The sequence below is a fragment of the Rhinichthys klamathensis genome, unplaced genomic scaffold (genome assembly GCF_029890125.1).
Source record: "Rhinichthys klamathensis goyatoka isolate OS25496 unplaced genomic scaffold, OSU_Roscu_1.1 h1tg000103l_1, whole genome shotgun sequence".
In the NCBI taxonomy this organism is placed as follows: Eukaryota; Metazoa; Chordata; class Actinopteri; order Cypriniformes; family Leuciscidae; genus Rhinichthys; species Rhinichthys klamathensis.
This window is the reverse complement of record NW_026606642.1, coordinates 5,233,457-5,253,618: the sequence shown is the minus strand read 5'-3', so window position 1 is coordinate 5,253,618 and position 20,162 is coordinate 5,233,457.

Below are 20,162 nucleotides of genomic sequence, written 5' to 3'. Positions count from 1 at the left end.
GAAAAAAGCTGTGCATTCCAGCCTCCGGTTCTGCCGCTGCTTCAGAAGACACACAGTCTAGCGCTGCCTCTATTGCAAACACCGCCATGTTGCGATTGCTGTTGTTTTTGGTGTATGCCTAGCCTGGGTTTCCCCATACGGCTTTTGGCAGCGCAATTTTATTCACGCTGCTAGGCAGTCTGGATACCATGGACCAGATTTTTGCCTCAGAGAGGGGACCAATCACAGAACGGGGAGGGAGCAGCAAGACGATGACGACGTCTATGCGACACACCGAAGCAGTTTGTTTATACCTATGGATCCAACATGGCAGCAGACGCGAAGTTACCTTTCGATGCAGCCTTAGATATTGCTCTAAGTAGTTTAGAACGCAAATAAATCTCTGACCCATCGTCTTCTTCCTCGTCTAATTTCTGTCGCTCTACATACGTCATCTGGTATAATTGAAATGATTGGCTATGAGCTACGTACAGGCGCATTTGATAGACATTCGTAGCACCCAATAAACGGCTCTGGGCATTCGTAAACCACGCCACGTGGTCTGACGTTAGCCAGGCTAGTGTATGCCTACAACTGCAACGTCATTGCCATAGAAACCAATGCAGATATTCCAGAAAACAAAAGAGCTTCATGAACATGCAAATCGGATCTGAAGATTTGCGGTACACAATGTGGTCAGCAATAATTTTAGATCAGGTTCCAATCGGATACACAAATAATCGGATTTGGACTGACAGTGTGAACGTAGCTTTAGTTAGCATAGCTCCTAATTTACGCACATGTTCTGTTTTATGTTGATTTCTCTCTCTCTCTCTCTCTCTCTCTCTCTCTCTCTCTCTCTCTCTCTCTCTCTCTCTCTCTCTCTCTCTCTCTGTATTTAAGCCATCAGTTCTTTCAGTTCATTGTCTCGTGTCGTCAATGTGTTACTTGAGCCTCTTTCACACAGGGATTCCGGAAAATACACTGATATTGCGTTCCAAGTATTATTCACACTGGCAGTATTTTCCTTTATGAACACATCATGTTAATGTGCAACGTGAATGTTGATCTGCATTTAAAACTCCCGGTCAAAGAGTCGCACGATGACTACGTCATTGCAACAACAATGTGGCATCACTACGACACACACCTTACAGTATTGGTCCTGCCTTTTGTTCACATAGGATGCGTCCCGGGACTAATCCTAGCAATGTTACTAGGTCCCCATCCTGAGATCAATCCCGGTACATATTTGCGTTCACACAGAATTTATGCTTTTTTTTCCAGAATTTATGCAAATTTCACACTCTAGCAATTTTATGGCAATTTTCTGGGATCAACACTCTGTGTGAAAGTGGCTTTGGCTTGTTGAAAAAGTCTTTAAGTCTTCACAGTTCCTTGAATATAGCAATTACAGACTTATAGTAATTCTCCTGCATCTTGCAACCAAGGGTTTAACATAAATGTACACTGAGAATAGTTATTGGTTACACTTTATTTTTAGGTGTAATTGTTACAGTGTAATTATATATTAATGACTGAGTAATATTAAGCAACTACATGTACTTACTATATAGTAAGGATAGGATTAGGATTTGTTTATCTTTTTTGTCCTTATCCTATTTTATTTAAATCATAATACTTACTGTACTACAGATGATCACAGTGCAGTTGAAGACATAGTGTTACATATTTAATAAAAGAAAACCTCTGCAAAAACAACAGGAGAAAAAACTATTCCAATTCTCTATCAATCCTTCTCATTACTTTTAACCTTTTGTGAATCTGTGTTATCTTACAGGAGATAACGATTACAAGCGAACAGAACAAACTCATGAATCAGCAGGAAGAGACAAACAGTACGACAGTGTAACAACATTTATAATGTATTTGCTTACATTGAAAGGCACACTAAGGAGAATCAGGAAATGATGGAGAGACGATCAGCTGAAACTCTCATCGCTCACAGAGTAATGTTGGGGTTTCAGTGGTCGGCACCTTTTAGCATTAAACAGTATATGCAATAATATAATATTGCATAATATAAATATAATATTGAACTATAATGTAAGAAACAGCAGCAGTTTTCCAGCAGTAGATCAGCGAGAGATTGATGTTTCTTAGTATATAGAGGTTTATTAACCCTCATGTGGTGTTCAAAACCCTATAACACCTGTGGTGTTCCCGGTCAAAAATGACCGGGCCATAAAAAAAACCTTATAAATCACTCATTATACCATATTTTCACCCAATCTTGGATTCAATCTTTTTGTCAACATGTTCTCTTTCAATTAGGACTGGTTTTATATTTTGATTTGCATCTGAATAATCATAGGCCTCATTTATTTGAGAGTAGGCATTTCATTTTTTGAGTAATTTTTTTAAAATTTTTGAATAATTTTGGAAATATTAAATAAAATCTGAAGAAAATTGGTATTGTTGATCACACTAGTCAACTTAACATTTTCACCAGGAATTTTGTTTTGAAACTTTTGTTTTGTAAAAAATATGGCACATAGTCACACTTGTGGTGTTCCCGGTCAAAAATGACCGGCCTATAAAAAATAGCTTATAAGTCACTCATTATACCATATTTTCACCCAATCTTGGATTCAATCTTTTTGTCAACTTGTTCTCTTTCAATTAGGACTGGTTTTATATTTCTGTTTGCATCTGATTAATCGTGGGCCTCATTTGTCTGAGAGTAGGCATCTAATTTTTTGAGTAAAAAACAAATAATTTATGAGTAAATTTGGAAATATGAAAAAAAAAATGAAAAAAATGGCTACTGTTGATCACACTTGTCTACTCTAATGTTTCACCAGGAATTTTGTTTTGAAACTTTTGTTTTGTAAAAAATATGGCACATAGTCACACTTGTGGTGTTCCCGGTCAAAAATGACCGGCCTATATAAAATAGCTTATAAGTCACTCATTATACCATATTTTCACCCAATCTTGGATTCAATCTTTTTGGCAACTTGTTCTCTTTCAATTAGGACTGGTTTTATATTTCTGTTTGCATCTGAATAATCGTGGGCCTCATTCATCTGAGAGTAGGCATGGTCAAAAATGGTCACAATGGCCGACCATTGAAAGTGAATGGGAGAGACTGAAAATAACAGAACAATTTAGTTTTCAGGAGCATGTTCATTATTTTCATGTACACATATGAGCATGTGTGCTTGCAAACATCGAGCCCTTGGACCTGTGCATGTATCGATACATTTATACACACGCTACCCAGACACACACATGTTAAAACACACAAACTTTTTTAAATATTACACACATTCTTTTCCACAGAGAGAAATTTGATCCTACCCTAACCTGCATCTAATATACATTTATCCATCTGACATTACCACACACACACACACACACACACACACACACACACACACACACACACACACACAGGCCGTGATCAGATTTTTGACTCAGAAACTAGTGAGGAGGAGGAAATTCAGGATGCATCTTGCAGTGAAGATGTTTCTAAAGAGGAAGGCACCACTGAATCGGCTACGGAGCTTGAAACAACTGATGAGGAGCAGTCTTCCAGTGATGAGGGCCCAGCTGAGGTTACCGTTTCATTCTGGTCAAAAGATGGAACTTTGTCCTGGCCTTCATCCCCACCTATGAGGCAAGGCAGGTTTTCTTCTGAAGGCCTTCCTCTTCAGAAACATCTTCACTGCAAGATGCATCCTGCATGTCCTCCTCCTCACTAGTTTCTGAGTCAAAAATCTGATGAATAACATCATGTGCAGAGCTGTTTTGCCATTGTGCTGCCACAAATGAATGACAAGCAAAATGCTGTGAGGCATTTTATATATGCCTGTGCTATCACATGATGTATATTTGTAAATGGTCCAAGGGCTCGATGTTTGCAAGCACACATGCTCATATGTGTACATGAAAATAATGAAAATGCTCCTGAAAACTAAATTGTTCTGTTATTTTCAGTCTCTCCCATTCACTTTCAATGGTCGGCCATTGTGACCATTTTTGACCATGCCTACTCTCAGATAAATGAGGCCCACGATTATTCAGATGCAAACAGAAATATAAAACCAGTCCTAATTGAAAGAGAACAAGTTGACAAAAAGATTGAATCCAAGATTGGGTGAAAATATGGTATTATGAGTGATTTATAAGCTATTTTTTATAGGCCGGTCATTTTTGACCGGGAACACCACAAGTGTGACTATGTGCCATATTTTTTACAAAACAAAAGTTTTAAAACAAAATTCCTGGTGAAACATTAGAGTAGACTAGTGTGATTAACAGTAGCCATTTTTTTCATATTTTTTTTTCATATTTCCAAATTTACTCATAAATTATTTGTTTTTTACTCAAAAAATTAGATGCCCACTCTCAAATAAATGAGGCCCACGATTAATCAGATGCAAATAGAAATATAAAACCAGTCCTAATTGAAAGAGAACAAGTTGACAAAAAGATTGAATCCAAGATTGGGTGAAAATATGGTATAATGAATGATTTATAAGCTATTTTTTATAGGCCGGTCATTTTTGACCGGGAACACCACAAGTGTGACTATGTGCCATATTTTTTACAAAACAAAAGTTTCAAAACAAAATTCCTGGTGAAACATTAGAGTAGACTAGTGTGATCAACCGTAGCCATTTTTTCCATATTTTTTTTTCATATTTCCAAATTTACTCATAAATTATTTGTTTTTTACTCAAAAAATGAGATGCCTACTCTCAGACAAATGAGGCCCACGATTAATCAGATTCAAACAGAAATATAAAACCAGTCCTAATTGAAAGAGAACAAGTTGACAAAAAGATTGAATCCAAGATTGGGTGAAAATATGGTATAATGAGTGACTTATAAGCTATTTTTTATAGGCCGGTCATTTTTGACCGGGAACACCACAAGTGTAACAAGGTAACAATACTCCCACAAAAAAATAAGAAAATTTTCAAAAAAACACTGAGATTTAGTTATACCGTTTGGGAACAAAGTCACTAAGTTTCAGTCCAAAGCGACAACATTAACTAGTATTTTCGGGAAAAAGAAAATCTTCTCCGGGTCAAATTGACCCGAACACCACATGAGGGTTCTGATACAGTGATACAGACACAAACAGTGAGACAGTATCTCTGTTTCTTGTCATTTGCACTATAATGCTGATCTGGTTTGACATATCAGTTATTTTGTCACATCTGTTTACATCCTCTGAATGGATTATGGATGGCTTTTTGTCCTTCAGCTGCACTGGATCCAAACCCTGCCTTTATAAGCTTGTAATATCACTGTTTTATTTTAAAGTTGGTGAAACACTTTGCAGTTTGCAGAGTGTATTTATTCTGTTCAGTACCTGTCACTGGACTCATATATGGTAGTTTGTGTTATATGTTGTTACTCTTAAACCTGAAACATACTTGCAAAATTAACACACAAATGTGTGTATACCGGCACTTGATAAAACAATGCTTTACATTTTTGTAAGTCTTCATACATTAGATATGTTTGTATCTTCAATGTTGAAATGTGCAAAATGAGTCAGTCTTTCTAACCTGAAGTTGAGAAGAAACATCTGTGACATTTTATGAGATTCTGATTCATTCTTTCATTTTATCTGTTGGCATGTTTGTAGATTAAGACCTGTTGTGTTTTCTGGGGGGTTTTTCCATCTCGTGTCTCTTTCAGGTTTATTAATGATGTATTTGTTTGATTTGTTGAGTTTGATTGTTTTTGTATTTTGCTGGTATGCATATTAGAATATTGTCACTGTTTTATGGGGATGATTGTCTTCACTTTATACTCTTCAGCTTAAACTTCAGCTACAGTTTTTCTTGGTTCTTGTTTTTTGGCAGCAATCTTGTTTTCTGAACACTACGTTTTTTCAATAAGCTGTTTTAGTAAGATAAATATTGCACTCTGGACAGAATATTTCCTTTTATGTTTTTCTTATCTTAACATCAGCCAAGGGAAAGGTGTCTTGAGGAGAAATTTGAATGTTAATGCTAAATATTAAAAACATATGATTCATTCATAAAGGCTGGAATATGTGTGTCTTTAAAATATTTATGTGGGTTATCAGAAAAAAATACATTTAATTATTGAGTTATAAATAATTTTAACACTGATAGACTAAACTTTCACCAACAGTTATAGTGTTTGTTACTACAGTGTGATGTCATGTGAAATCACACAACACAGAAAATAAATACAAATATTTCTGAAAAACATCTTACACTGTTTAAAGAATATTCCACTGTAAATTATGATCATATAGTAGAAACAATAATTGTAGTATCTGGGGAAAATGATTAGCATTGTCATTTGCTTTATGGTTTTTCACAATTAATGCATAATTTTCTATAACAAGTAATGGACACAATTAAAAAAACCTAATTAGAGATGCTTGACTAAGCAAATAACACATTACAAGCATGATTTATTCTGTGTGAATATATATCTCAATCATTCTAGTGGTCAAACGATGTTTCATTCATAAATCTAGCATTAATGTTGCGAGTGTTTGACTGTAGTGTAATATAGTGTTGTCTTAATTTACTGACTATACCCTAAAAATGTTTCAAACCTGTATGAATTTATTTATTCTTTCTGTTTACAGCACATGTGTCATGTTGTCATGCTAAACGTTATAACCGGTTATAACAATGTGAACAGTGGAAATCAGAAATATTACCAAATTTAAGCTAAGTTCATCTGTCTCAGGACAGATCATATTCTTATATAGAAAAAATATGTAGTTAGAAAATCTGCAGTTACTGTTTTTCCTTTGTGCAGCAGCACTGTTATGCTCTTGTCAAAAGTAGATGAATTTCTGATGAATTTCAGTATTTTTATTTTATTTTTAAACAGAAGTAAAACTGAATTCCATGTAAACAAGAATGAAAAAGAAAAGTCAGACACACTCACACACTTCCTGTAATATCACACACTCATGCAGAACCTGTTTATCCACCAACAGATCATGTTTGGTAATGTAAATAAATGAGATGTAAATGCACTGTCTGAATTCGTTTGGAGGCTTTAAGAGTCAAAATGCTAAATTGATCCATACAATACCAATAACTTAATTTGTCTGTCACTCAATAATAATCACTAAATATCACTAAATAAATAATAAAGTATATCACTAAATAAATTGCCCCTCGCTTTTATTTGATGTATCTAAAAAAAAAAGATCTGCTATTTTTTAAGATTTAAGTTTATTTATTTCCTCTCATGGTGACAGGCACATAATCTACTGATCCTCCTCTTCAACTTTCTGTACAAAAAACCTTACGGAAGATAACATAAGAAAATGTGACACATCCTTCCTGATGAGTGAGAAACAGATTGTTTGCTAAAATCTTCCTCATACTGATGAAATAACATGAGATTGGGTTCTCAGTGGTTTCACTTCTGGTCCCAAATTTTCCAAGTAATTACAAATGTGCAAAAACAACGAGTTTATTCAACAATTTTTTCTCTTCCATGTCAGTCTGACGCAGGTATTTGACTCTGCACTACCGATACCAGGTGTTTCTGCTGGTACTATTGCTGCTGACATTGATAGAGACGGGTATATTTATGTTATCATTTTAATATTGACATCTTGCTTTTATCACATATTGGGTTTTAAATTGTATTCTCCAGATGCTAATTCTTACATACAGCTTTTAATCCAATTTTTTTATTTTAATCTTAGAGCACATTTTCCACACAAATTAAATCTTTTTAATATAATTATTAGTAGGCTACTTTTTAAAATGTGAATCACAATGGAGTTGTCATGTCTTCCTTTCTGAAATAGTGATATTTTCCACCAAGTGCAAGTTTTTGTTTTACTCTGAGCAGGCAGGTGTATTTTGATGTTAATATTTCATGTGTTAGGTGAGATTGTCTGACTTCAGTTTTCTTTTGACTCATGAGCTTATTCCCCTTTGGATTTGTCTTTTGTTTCGTGCTCATTTAGAAGTGTATCATGATGCCTGTTTCTGATATATAAATGTTTTGTCATGTCAGAGCCAAAATACTGTCGTTTACCAAACTCCTTTACAGCTTGAAAGATAGGCCTATGTTGATGTGATAAATGGCATTAAAAACATGAATGAACATTCTTTGAATAGTGAATTCCTAGTTTGGACACTAGATGGTGGTCTAGCGCAGTATGCATTCTGCTTGTAGTAAACACTTTATGTTTAACCTTCTCATTGTTTAACATGGAAGAAATGTGTTTTCTGTGAATGTGCGAGACTTTATTAGCCACGATTTATTAGCAGCTACCGTGACGAATATCAATGTTATTAATTAAGACAATACATTCAAATAAAACATTAAAATAATAATAGTTTTCAATATCAAGCATCATAACATGCTGTTTTGTACAGCTAAAAATAACTAGAAGTCAGACACATTAAAATGATAAATGGCTGTGCCCGCACTTATCTTAAAAATAAGGTGATCAAACTTTAAGTGTGGGATGTTGTTTTTACAAATAGTAATAATAAATAGCATGGAAAACAGCAACAGTTATTATAGATTAAGAGTGACTTAAAAAAAATGACCACATTTATTTATAATTTATTTTACACTCTTTGAAAATCTCAAATTATAATTTTATAATCAGAACAATATCTGCAGTAACTATTTTGTGGATGAATATAATTGCCATGTTAATTGCTCTATGGCATGGATCTTTTTGTTTTTAAAAGAAGTGAACATTATTAATAACCTTTATAGAAACAATAGGCTAGTATGATGCTTGAAAAAGTAAATACCACATTCTAGTGGGAATATGATGAATCCCTCTAGTGGTCGAGTGTTGTTATATATGTATTTCTGAAGATCTTTGGGATAGAAATGCCGTAGGGAGGATGTTTACAGAAGAATTAGATGAGAACACAGGTTTGATGCAGGAGATTGTTTACGTTTGGAAGAATGTGGCAGCTATGAAGTAATTTATTGTCAACAACCCATAGTAAGAACTTATACCGTTTTATGCTCTTTATTTGATCAAAACGAATGTTTCTGTGTAGGCTACAACTTCCTGGATGCCGCGATGGTCACGTGACGTTATCTTAGCGACATCCAAGTTAATGTTAGCTGCGTCTTTGAGCGCGCGGGATACATTTTACTTATCAGTGAGTAACGTTAAACAGTTTCAGTCCTGTGCTCCAAACAAGAATGAGTCCTAAAATAATGTGTTGTGAGGAGAAGTGCTATTTTTTTTAAGTGACCAGACTTAAGATTTTCACCTGAATGAAGATGATGAATCAGGTGAAAAGTCCCTCAGATACACATTGAAGGAGCTCGGGAAGTGGGAACCGAGACATCAAACCAGAAGATCACAGAGACTGAGAAAAGCACAGAGATGTGGGCTCTTTCACTAAACAACCACTCAGAGCACCCTAGGCAGCCTACTCAAATCATCCAGAACACTGTCACTACATACTTGTGGTATAAGTGGTTTGTATTATTTATAGGATTAACACTCCTTCACCCACACTAGTGTTTTGTTCCCTGATTCGTCATCTGCAGGCGGCGGTTACAGAATGGAGCAGGAGTGGATATCTTGAGCTGTCCTCGTTCTGCATCTGGACTTTACCACTATCAAGGAAACTTCAGGTGAGATGTTCTATCTGATCTATATGATATTGATCTCTTTCTATAAATAAATTTCGACCTTTATGTCTTATGGACAGGACCCCTGTTATGTTATAGGCCTACTGGAAAAAAAATCAAGATTGTTAGCAGTATTAAATTATTTCCTTGGCACAACTGATGAAAACACAAACAATCATTAACAATCATCAAAGATAAGTCATGCATTGCATTTATTCTTAAAATGACCCGACACTGGCAGAAAAAAACAGGATATGACCTCTAAAAGGGAAATAAAGTGATCAAGAATAGTTCTGCTTAGAGAGAACTGTTGCTAGATCTAGAAATAACTACTGAAACTGCACTCTCAGAATTAAAGGTATAAGTGGTCAATGGGGCGGTACTTTTTCAACCATTTAGGTACTAATATGTACCCTTAAAGGAACAGTTCACTTAAAAATGAAAATTCTGTCATAATTTACTTTTCAAATCTGTATGAATTTCTGTCTTCTGCTGAACACAAAAGGAGATATTTTGAAGAATGTCGATAAGACCGTTGATGAGCCCCATTGACTTCCATAGTAGGGTAAAAATACTATGGAAGTCAATGGGGTCCATCAACTGTTTGATTACCAACATTCTTCAAAATATCTTCTTTTGTGTTCAGCAGAAGACAGAAATTCATACAAGTTTGAAACAACTTGAGGGTGAACAACTTAAAACAATTTTTAAGTGAACTGTTCCTTTATTTTATTATTTTCCTTTTATTTTGGGGGTTATATGGTATCTTTTTAAAGCGTACCACCCCAGTGAAGATTTTGTACCTTTTTTTTTTTCTGAGAGTTTAGTTTCAGTAGTTATTTACGGCTCTAGCAAGAGGATCAGTTAAGAGGATCTTAACTGCAGGATCACTGCATATAAGACCACCTTGTTTATGTAAACAAAGTAGGCCTATGTGATATTTTCATTTAGTATCATTGTTTGATTTGAGACCTTTTTGTAAGACATCATTCTCTGTAGAGCAGAAGTCAACGGCTTCATGTGAGCAGGAATGGAAAAAAAACACCTGTAACGACATGCTTTTCACACAAACGCTATTCACACACAGACACCTCAGACATGCATCCAAACACACACATGCTATTCACACCTCAGAGATGCACTCACAAACTGCCATCAAACACAGACCTCCAGCAGGAGACACACACTCAAGCAGAAGCTGTTTGTCTACCCAACAGATCAAACCACATATCTGTGGAGATGTGTATACATGAATAAATGAGACCACATCCAGGGTTCACTTTGACTCTTTTGACATCTACGTGTTACACTTTTGACTTTAAGAGTAACACATAAAAATGCTCCAATGGGCCACAGGATTTACATCATTTGTTTAAAGTCCTTGTATTATAATAAAGGTAAATTCTTTTGAGGTTTTTTGGAGAGCATTTAATAAATCCTTTGTTAATATCACACTTTAAACCCCTTCAGGATGATCCTGCTGCATGTCTACTGTGATTCTCACAATCCCAAAACTCAACCGTTGACTCAGAGTCTGAAGTCGTTGCAGGATGTTCTTAGTGAAATGATCACACAATCTGGGTCTTGCACTCAGAAAAAGACTGAAGTTTGATCATCTTCTCATTGCGATTGGTGCATAAACCACACGATCCTCCTTTTCAACTTTCTGTAAAAAAATGCATGACACAAGATATAATAATAATAATAAATGTGAAGTGATATAGTTTTTCAAACTAATAAGGCTTTCATAAACATCTGATGGTGCTGTTGTGTGTGTGTGTGTGTCACGTTCATGGTAGCACAAGCACATGATAACGAAAGTGAATAAAAAAATCAAGTCTTTAATAGATATTCCAAAAGGCAAAAAGGGATGAAGCCAGGTAAATAGACACCACGTACACATAAACGTATTTCTCACATCCCATAGACGAGACCTGACGAACTCAAATACAATAGACTTAAGTACAAACTGAAAGTAACAAAGGGAACTAATGAGGGAACAGCTGAACAGAATGAGTTATTAAATGAGTAACCGTGGAAACGAACACAGCAAACATACTCATAACATGAGACAGAGAACATAACTGTGACAGGACGCCCCTTCCCGGAAAGGAGTGACCTCACGCCAACAGTTCCAAGAAGGGTGAAGTGCTGAGGTGGAGGACAGGAACCCTTTTAATTTTTATCAAGTCTTTTTAGAAAGCCTTTTAATGGATAATCATATCATCTCGGTTGTTTGTTATCAACAACTTTACGTGACAGAAGACCAGACCAAAGACAAGATATTTGCGGCGTCGTGACAGTGTGAGGTTTATGTGAGAGATCATTATACTGTGAAAGCCCTTTGACATTCTAAGTCAAAATGAGCATTTCATAATTAAACATTTTAAGTCAGAACTTCGACTTTGCAATCTCATAATCTTAATCTCATAATCAATTTTGTGATATTTTCGAATTTTTAAATGATAATTTTGACTTTTTTTAATCTCATAATTTGGATTTAGTATGTAATAATATGTTTGTCATAATTATGATTTACCAGAGCATGATTTTTTTTCTATATAATGGTGGTGGAAATGGGATTTCATATTATACAGATAAAAACATAAGCACACACTGGATTCACTGCTGAAATTATACAAATACTCACTGATTCTTTCTGTGCGTTTCTTTTGTAGAATGTCGTCTCAGCGTAAGTGATCTCTTCCTCACGAGTCTCAACTGTTTGAACAAGAATAGATGCATTAAAACAGCAAGATTCAAACTAGATCTGGTTCTTCACAACATATACAGTTAGGTCCATATGTATTTGGACACAGGCACACATTAAGATTTTTTTTAGTTTTTTACCAAAACATATTCAAGCTATAGTTATATAATGGATATGGGCTGAAAGTGCACACTCTCAGGTTTAATTTGAGGGTATTTACATCCCCTTTTTCAAGGGACCAAAGGTAATTGGACAATTGAATCAAAAGCTGTTTCATGGACAAGTGTGGGCTATTCCTTCGCTATTTCTTTATCAATTAAGCAGGTAAAAGGTGTTTGTATTTTGAATCTATTGCTGTGAACCTTCATCATCAACCTTCATCATCAACCTTCATCCTAAAATGTTTACTTGATATTTGAGTTCAACCTCTTGAATTAAAGCTGAAAGTCTGCACTTCAAATTCATATTGATTGTTTCAATTTTATTTTATTGTGGTGGCATACAGAGCCAGAAGTATGGAAATTGTGCCTGTTTCCAAATATATATGGACCTAACTATGTCATTTTTAGGGCTTTCTAAGTTAACACCAGTTTTTAAAAATGGCATTAACAAATTTGCATTAGACCTACAACTTTTTCCACACACAAAAAGTTCCCAAAAGAGTGTTTATCATTAGAGACACATAAATGGGATGTTTGACAAAAGTAAAGTCTTTTACATTATTTGTATTTATTCAGCTTTTAGGCTTAACAAGCACAACATAATTCATATAGATTTTAATTTGAGCTCCAGCTCATCTTTGCACATGTAAGATTACAGTATGTTCATAAAATGGAGACAGCTTTTTTTTTAAATTATCGAATTAAAAATAAACATTTCTCTTTTTGTATTTCCAGTGTTGATGCTGTTGCTGTTTGCAAGTGAGACGAGTAAAGAGCGATATTCTCTCATTAAACAGACATGTTGTATGATATGAGTGTGATCTACAGAAATTGACAAAACACAATAACTACATATTTTAGTTTGGTTTCAAAGGATGTTAACTACAAAATTATGAGAATCATTTTAATTAAATGATAAAATAGGGCTATCAGTTGGCTAAAATATTTATTGAATTATATTCAAATTATTATTTGTTATATTACTTGTTTGAAAGGAGAAGGTAATACTTGCCTTCTTTGTCAATTTTTCTACATTTCCTGCAGATCCAGAAGATCCCAAATCCTGCAACAATCATCAGAGATCCAGCAGAGATCAACACTATCAGAGACACTGAGACTGGAGGAGGAGGAGGAGAGAGTGTGTCCGGTGCTGTAATGATGAAGAAAGAAGTGAATGCATCAGTCTGATCTACAACAGAAGACAGAGATCAGGTCAGTAAACACACACATATATCATCAGTGCTGCTGTACCTGCACATGTGTGGCAGAGTGTGTTGATGTCCAGATGTGTGGTCTGGTTGCTGATGGGATTGTTCAGCACACAGCTGTAGGTGTTTTTATCCTGATATTCCACCTCCAGAGGTAGAGAGAGACTGATGCTGAGATCACACACACTGATGCTGGACAATACACTCATTCCTGCGTACCAGGAGAGAGTCGCATCACACACATTCAACACTGATGAACACACCAATGAACATGATGATGATGATGATGATGACGATGAACAGTGTGAAGAGTTACTGATGATGACAGGAACAGGCAGACGAGCTGAGAAACATGAGAGAATAAAAGAAATGTAAACACAACAATTGTCCTATTTTATATGTTGTAAATTGAAGTGAAATTTTGTGTTGAGTGAGTGTCTAGTGTGTTAACGGTCGCTAAATGTGTTTGTCATCTCAAACTATAAAATGATTAAACATTTGAATATGAAAATAGAATATATGAACGTTTGGACAGATGTCTCTCTACTCACCATAGACAGAAACATTGAATGTTTTTGATGTCAATTTCAGTCCACTCATCAGTAGTTGATAATCTCCAGCATGTTCAGTTGTGGTGTGTGTGATGGTCAGAGATCCAGTTTGATCGTCCAGCTTCAGTCTGTCTCTGAATCTCCCATCAGGAACATCATATGTGGAGAAGATTTGCTTCATTTTATTCATTTTAGCTATTCGAGACTTTTCAGCTCCAAAAGTCCACAGTATATCTCCTTGTTCCTGTATTTCAGTAACATCAGTGTTTAGAGTAACAGAATCTCCCTCCATCACTGACACTGACTCACCAAACACACCTGGAGAACACACAGATTTACACAGATTAACACTCCTGATGGTTTACAAAGCCTGAAATCAGCAAAAGTTTAGATGTAAAGTTGAGAACATCCAGAGCATCAGCAGAAACACGAAATATAAAATGTCTACTGTCTTTATAAACCGCTACCGTTACAGAGAAACTGTCAGAATTAAGCAGAGAGAGAAAACACAAATGTCAATTTTAAACAGACACATACAAACAAACACAACAAACAGTAATACATTTGATTTTCATACTAAATATTCCTGGCTATTTAATACATTAAAAACATAAATGTATAAACCCCAAGATATGAACTCAAAGCAAACAGATTTCCGAAAACAGCAACAACCATACAGCTTTTTGAGGAGTTTAATTTAAAGTATCAATCTTAAATGTAAAATAAAACCAGGATCAAAAGTTTGGTGTAACAGCATTATTATAAATAAATCTTGATTTAATCTAGATTGAAGCTTAATCTTTACGGTGAAACACATCCTTAATTTTTAATTTATTTTAAAGTTATATAATGTATTGAAAATAAATACATGATTGAAAGTACCGTTTTAATTGTGCTGGATATTTTAAATACATATATTTAGATCACTAGATGTCTGCACTATAAGGTTGGGTATTAGTTCTGCTTAGATAAAAATAACCTAATTTGAACAGTAGCAGACCCCCACCCCCCCACCCATAAAAAAACATAAAAATGTTCTTTATAACTTACCAGTCAGACTCCAGCCGCACACACAGAAAACAAACATGCGAGACATTTTGTTCAGTTGTTCAACATGTGATGTGACAGCAGAACTGATGTGTGAATCCTCCCACAGTTTAACACTCTCACTCGCTGCATTTGCATAATGTTACAGTTCATCTGACCCTTCTTAAGACTTTAATTGCTCTTAATGTTTTCATATTTTATATTTTTATCAAAAGTCAATAAAAATCTATATTTTTACACCTGTGTACCTTTTACCCCTTAATGGTTCATATTAGAATCAGAATCAGAATGAGCTTCATTCGCCAAGTGTGCGCAAACACACAAGGAATTTGTTGTGGTTTTTCATTTAGTGTCTAAACGGCACATATTAGCTCCTTCAAAAGGGCATCGCCCCAGTGAACACTTTCCTTCTGAGAGAGTTGTTCCCGACTGTTTTAAAATATCGTGCGAATTGTGGATGAAGTTATGAACTACATTTCATGGTAAAATGGAGCTTGACTCTATATAGGCTATTCTAAATTTTAGTGAATTGAAAAACCAGCGTACAAAGATAAAACCGTCTGGCATCTCACAGTTTGACTGAAGTTCATCATCTGACTCAAACTGAAAGAGACTGCAGGTTTACAGAAATGAGGTTTGATCTGCTGGTGGACAGACATTTGCGTGACACTGGGCATTTAGTGCATTTAGTTTGAAGGTCAAGAGTTTCTTCCTGTCCTGATAGCTTTTCAGACTCTGTAATCTGCCAGGGGAAAAAACAAGATGAGAAACTGTTTGACACTGCATGAAGGAGAAAAACAATAGCAAAACTATCATATTTATCTTTCGAATGTTTAGAATGCCGTTGCCCGTTGTTAAAGTGAGGGGGCCGTGATGAAGGATTCAATGAATTTAGTGATATTAAAGCTGCTGTTATTGAAAACACACCAGATGGCGCAGAAAGACATTATATTCTAATAAACCAAAGTGATCTGTGTTTTATAGAGTTTGTTATAGTTATAACAGGCATCAGGAGGCAGTGCAGTGATCAGCCTGGTCTGTGTCTTATATACTTTATATTGTTTCTTCTTTGAGAACAGCAGTAACTATAGCGCACCCTATCAGGTAAAAGTAGCACTATTATTAGAGATGTGATTTTCTGCTTTAGACACTAGAGAGTGATGATGTGTAAGATACTGTAAAGCATTCATTCCATTTTCTATTTATTTAAATATGAGTAGATTATGTGATAGAGAACAGTGAAGTATGGATCAATATTTAATAAAGTTAGTAGGCTACATTTCCATGTGTGTTAAGATAAAAATAGAACATTTAGTTGAGTTTCTGGATGCTGTGCTATTTGTGCACCACTAAATTAAACTAATACACAGCAACACATTTCAGACATAACAAAAGCTTTATAACTTATGAGAGTGCATGTGCAAAAGGAAAATGTGATGAAAATGTCACAATGTGATACAAGACTGAAAACAAAACAGATGTAGAAGTAAAACATCCCGGCAGAGAATTAATGTGAACTATGAGGTGTGAGTCAGGGCCCGTATGAGCTCGAACATTAATTCCAGTAGATACAGTAGGCTATTTGATCATCGTTTTTTGGGGACATTTTCATACACAGCCTCCATATTGGATTTCTGTAAAAAAATAAAATAAAATAAAAATACTGTTAATTCAGGAACCTTTCTGATGCAAAAGTTTAAAAACATTTACAAAATATAATATAATTGTCTTCAAGTTCACTAAGAGGAACTGCAGACCAACATTTACAAGACCTTGTTAAAGTGTCTGTAAAAAAATGTTTTTTTGACTGGTCATTTTTAAGATTTGAGGGAAAAAGTTGTTTTATTGATTGCATCCCTATGTTGTTTAATCCCTTGTTAAAGTGTCTGTAAAAATTTTTTTTTTTGACTGGTCATTTTTAAGATTTGAGGGAAAAAGGGGTTTTATTGATTGCATCCCTATGTTGTTTAATGATAGCTGTCCTCAACTTGATGGGTATATTTTACGATCACACAGAACGAGCAGTGCGCTGCGTTTTTTATGTAACTAGGCAACCACCGAAACAGCTGTCCTGTCAGTCAAGTAAACGTCAATTCAGTCTTTTATTAACTTTATTTACTTTCTGTTAATATTGTGGTAGTTTAGTTACAGTTCGTGAAGTCGTCAAGCTCCAGGTAACCCACGAGAGCACCACAAGTTTGCTTTATCATCGCACTCCCCGGGCGTTTAAAGCAACTGTAGCTTTCATCACTACAACGGAAGGCCCGCCTCTCCATTCATTCGATTGGACAGTGGGAAAAAACGCGATGACGTCGGGCGCTTTTTCCGCTCGGAGTTGATTTTTTTTTCAACTGCAAAAACGAGAGGCGTCTGGGTCGGATAAACAGCGCGCATAACGCTCACTGCCATAGGAAAACAATTGAAAAAAGGCGCCTCTCACTCATAGACTGTAAAAAAAGCTCTCACTACAAAAAAAAAAAAAAAAAACGTGTTAGTTGTGATCTAAGAAAGTTTTTTTTTGTGGAATTGACGAATCTGCGGCCGCTCGTTCACATCTGGAGTCACAACTTAACACAGACATTAAACAATAACACCGACTCAAAAGTCAATTCACCCATGTAGTTGTTCCTGTGCACATGTTATATCATTAAGTTCAGAAAACTTCTTGGTGGTAAATAAATTATCGAGGCACCACTTTCTCATCAAGTCTACCCAAAGACGGAAGTCTTAACCGCGATGATAAAAACTGTAGGCTATTCCGCAAACACAGCAGGTGGGGTTTGGCAGAAAGTTAGGCACTGAAAGTTACCGTTCACTTTTATTGTATAGAAAAAAATGCAATGAAAGTGAATGGTGACTAAAGCTAACATAAAGAAACTCACGTGTAATGGTGAGTAAACTGAATTTTATTTTTGGACGAACGAATCATTGAATGTAATATAACTTAAAAAAGCAATAATAATAATAATAATACTTTTTTAATGATATATGTCACGTGACAGGAGTTCGTTCATTAGTAGGCTATTCGAGAATGTAATTGTAAATTATGTGACAAAATAAGGAGAAATCTGTATAGAGGAGCCGCATTTGAAATGCGTGATAATGAAAAAGGAAATGTCTCGGCTAACATTTGTGATCGGTTCAAGCTTCTCCGTGGCTTGCTCGATTTCCGGGTGATAGCCAGGCTTTCATTTTCAGCAACAACCTCTTGCGTCACTGATCTTACCATTTTTCCTGTTTTTGTGTCTGAACTGTATTACAGACACAGACTTGTAAAGTTTTCAATCTTATATCGAAATATGTATATCATCAGTGCTGTGCCGTGGTACCTGCACATAGGGCTGCACAATGAATCGCACTGAAACCAAACGCGATTTGGCAAAGGTTGCGATTATTTTATGCGCAGTTTGTCAGTGCAGTGCGGCTGATCGGTAGTAAATGATGCTCCATCTGAACACCAGAGGGCGCTCTCTTGCAGACACGCCAAATATACCCCGCCGCCACAGAAGAATCAATCTATTATCTGTTAAATTATTGTAGCTACTATTCACTATTTAACTTATTATTTTTTATTGTCTATATTCTGTAATTGATATTTCATATTCTATTGCTATTATTATAGTAGCCTATTATATATAAACTATATGCTCGTATCAATATATTAGTATTATATTATTGAACTTATGATATTATATAATTATACTATTCATTACTATTTTATTTGCTGTATACTGTTTGTTTATTTTATTGACTATACACTAAACTATTTACTATTACTTCTCACTTTATCTTATATTCACTAATTGCATTGCACTGTAGTTGTACCATATCATGTACCATAAAGGATTCCTTAGGTTTTCTTTGTTATTGCTAAAATCGGGTCAAAGACAGAAAATGCTTTTTCCACAATAAGACAACTTTATTTCATTTAATGTGAAAATTAAATTATATCGTGGGGGTCTTCACAATTCTTATTCAAGAATAAAAAGCCAAATACATGACAAGCCTGAGCTTTGACAATTCCTTATTTAAAAATATTTTATAAGTCTTAACTATCGAGATTTGAAATAACTAGAGATGGAACTTTTTGTACACCACATACAAACCACGGAAATCGGTTGATAAATGTAAACGTTATTTTTGTCGTTTGTTTTTATCCAGAAAAACCGCAGCTCACCCGTTTGCATTTGTTTACAGTGCAGTCTTGCCCTCAGCTATAGCATGCTGGATGTTTGACGCGTGTGGCTTTTTCAAATGCACGTTATTATAAGTGACTTAAACTCACAGGGCTTTCAGATAAAGTGCTTTCTGCGTTTACAGAGCCTTATGTGGCAGGATGGACTGTGGTTGAACCCAGTTCCTCCTCCCCATTGATTATATTGGCGTTTATCCTTCCTATTCGGTTTATGATTGGCTCGTGGCGTGTTTTTGGTGGCCAATCAGGTCAGGGGAAGGATGTTATAGCTCGAGCGTACCCCCTGGGGGCAGTGCGTGACGCTGGAGGCGCGTGTTGTTTGGGTTCACCCGGTTTTTGGTAGTGTCGCAGAATTCCTTGCTGTGTTGCGGCTACCCCATTGTTTCCATCGGATTGAACGGCATAACGTACTGTTGTTGACTCGCGCACGGTGCTTTGCCTGCGAGATTCATGTGTCAGCTCGCTGTTGCTCCGGTAAGTTTTTCTCTATTTGGGCAATGTGGTTGCTTTATTTGGGTGGTAGCCTAACAGAACTATTATTGTGTGTTTTAGGGATAGCTACCATAGTAAGGAAGCGTTTGCGGCCTGCTTTGGGGCAACTGCTGTTTTGCTTAAATGCTGTTAATGCACGTCTCCCCTACGTGCTGAACTTGTTTTCGGCAAGTCCAAGTTAATGGACTGAGTTCATCCTGCTCAAGGAAA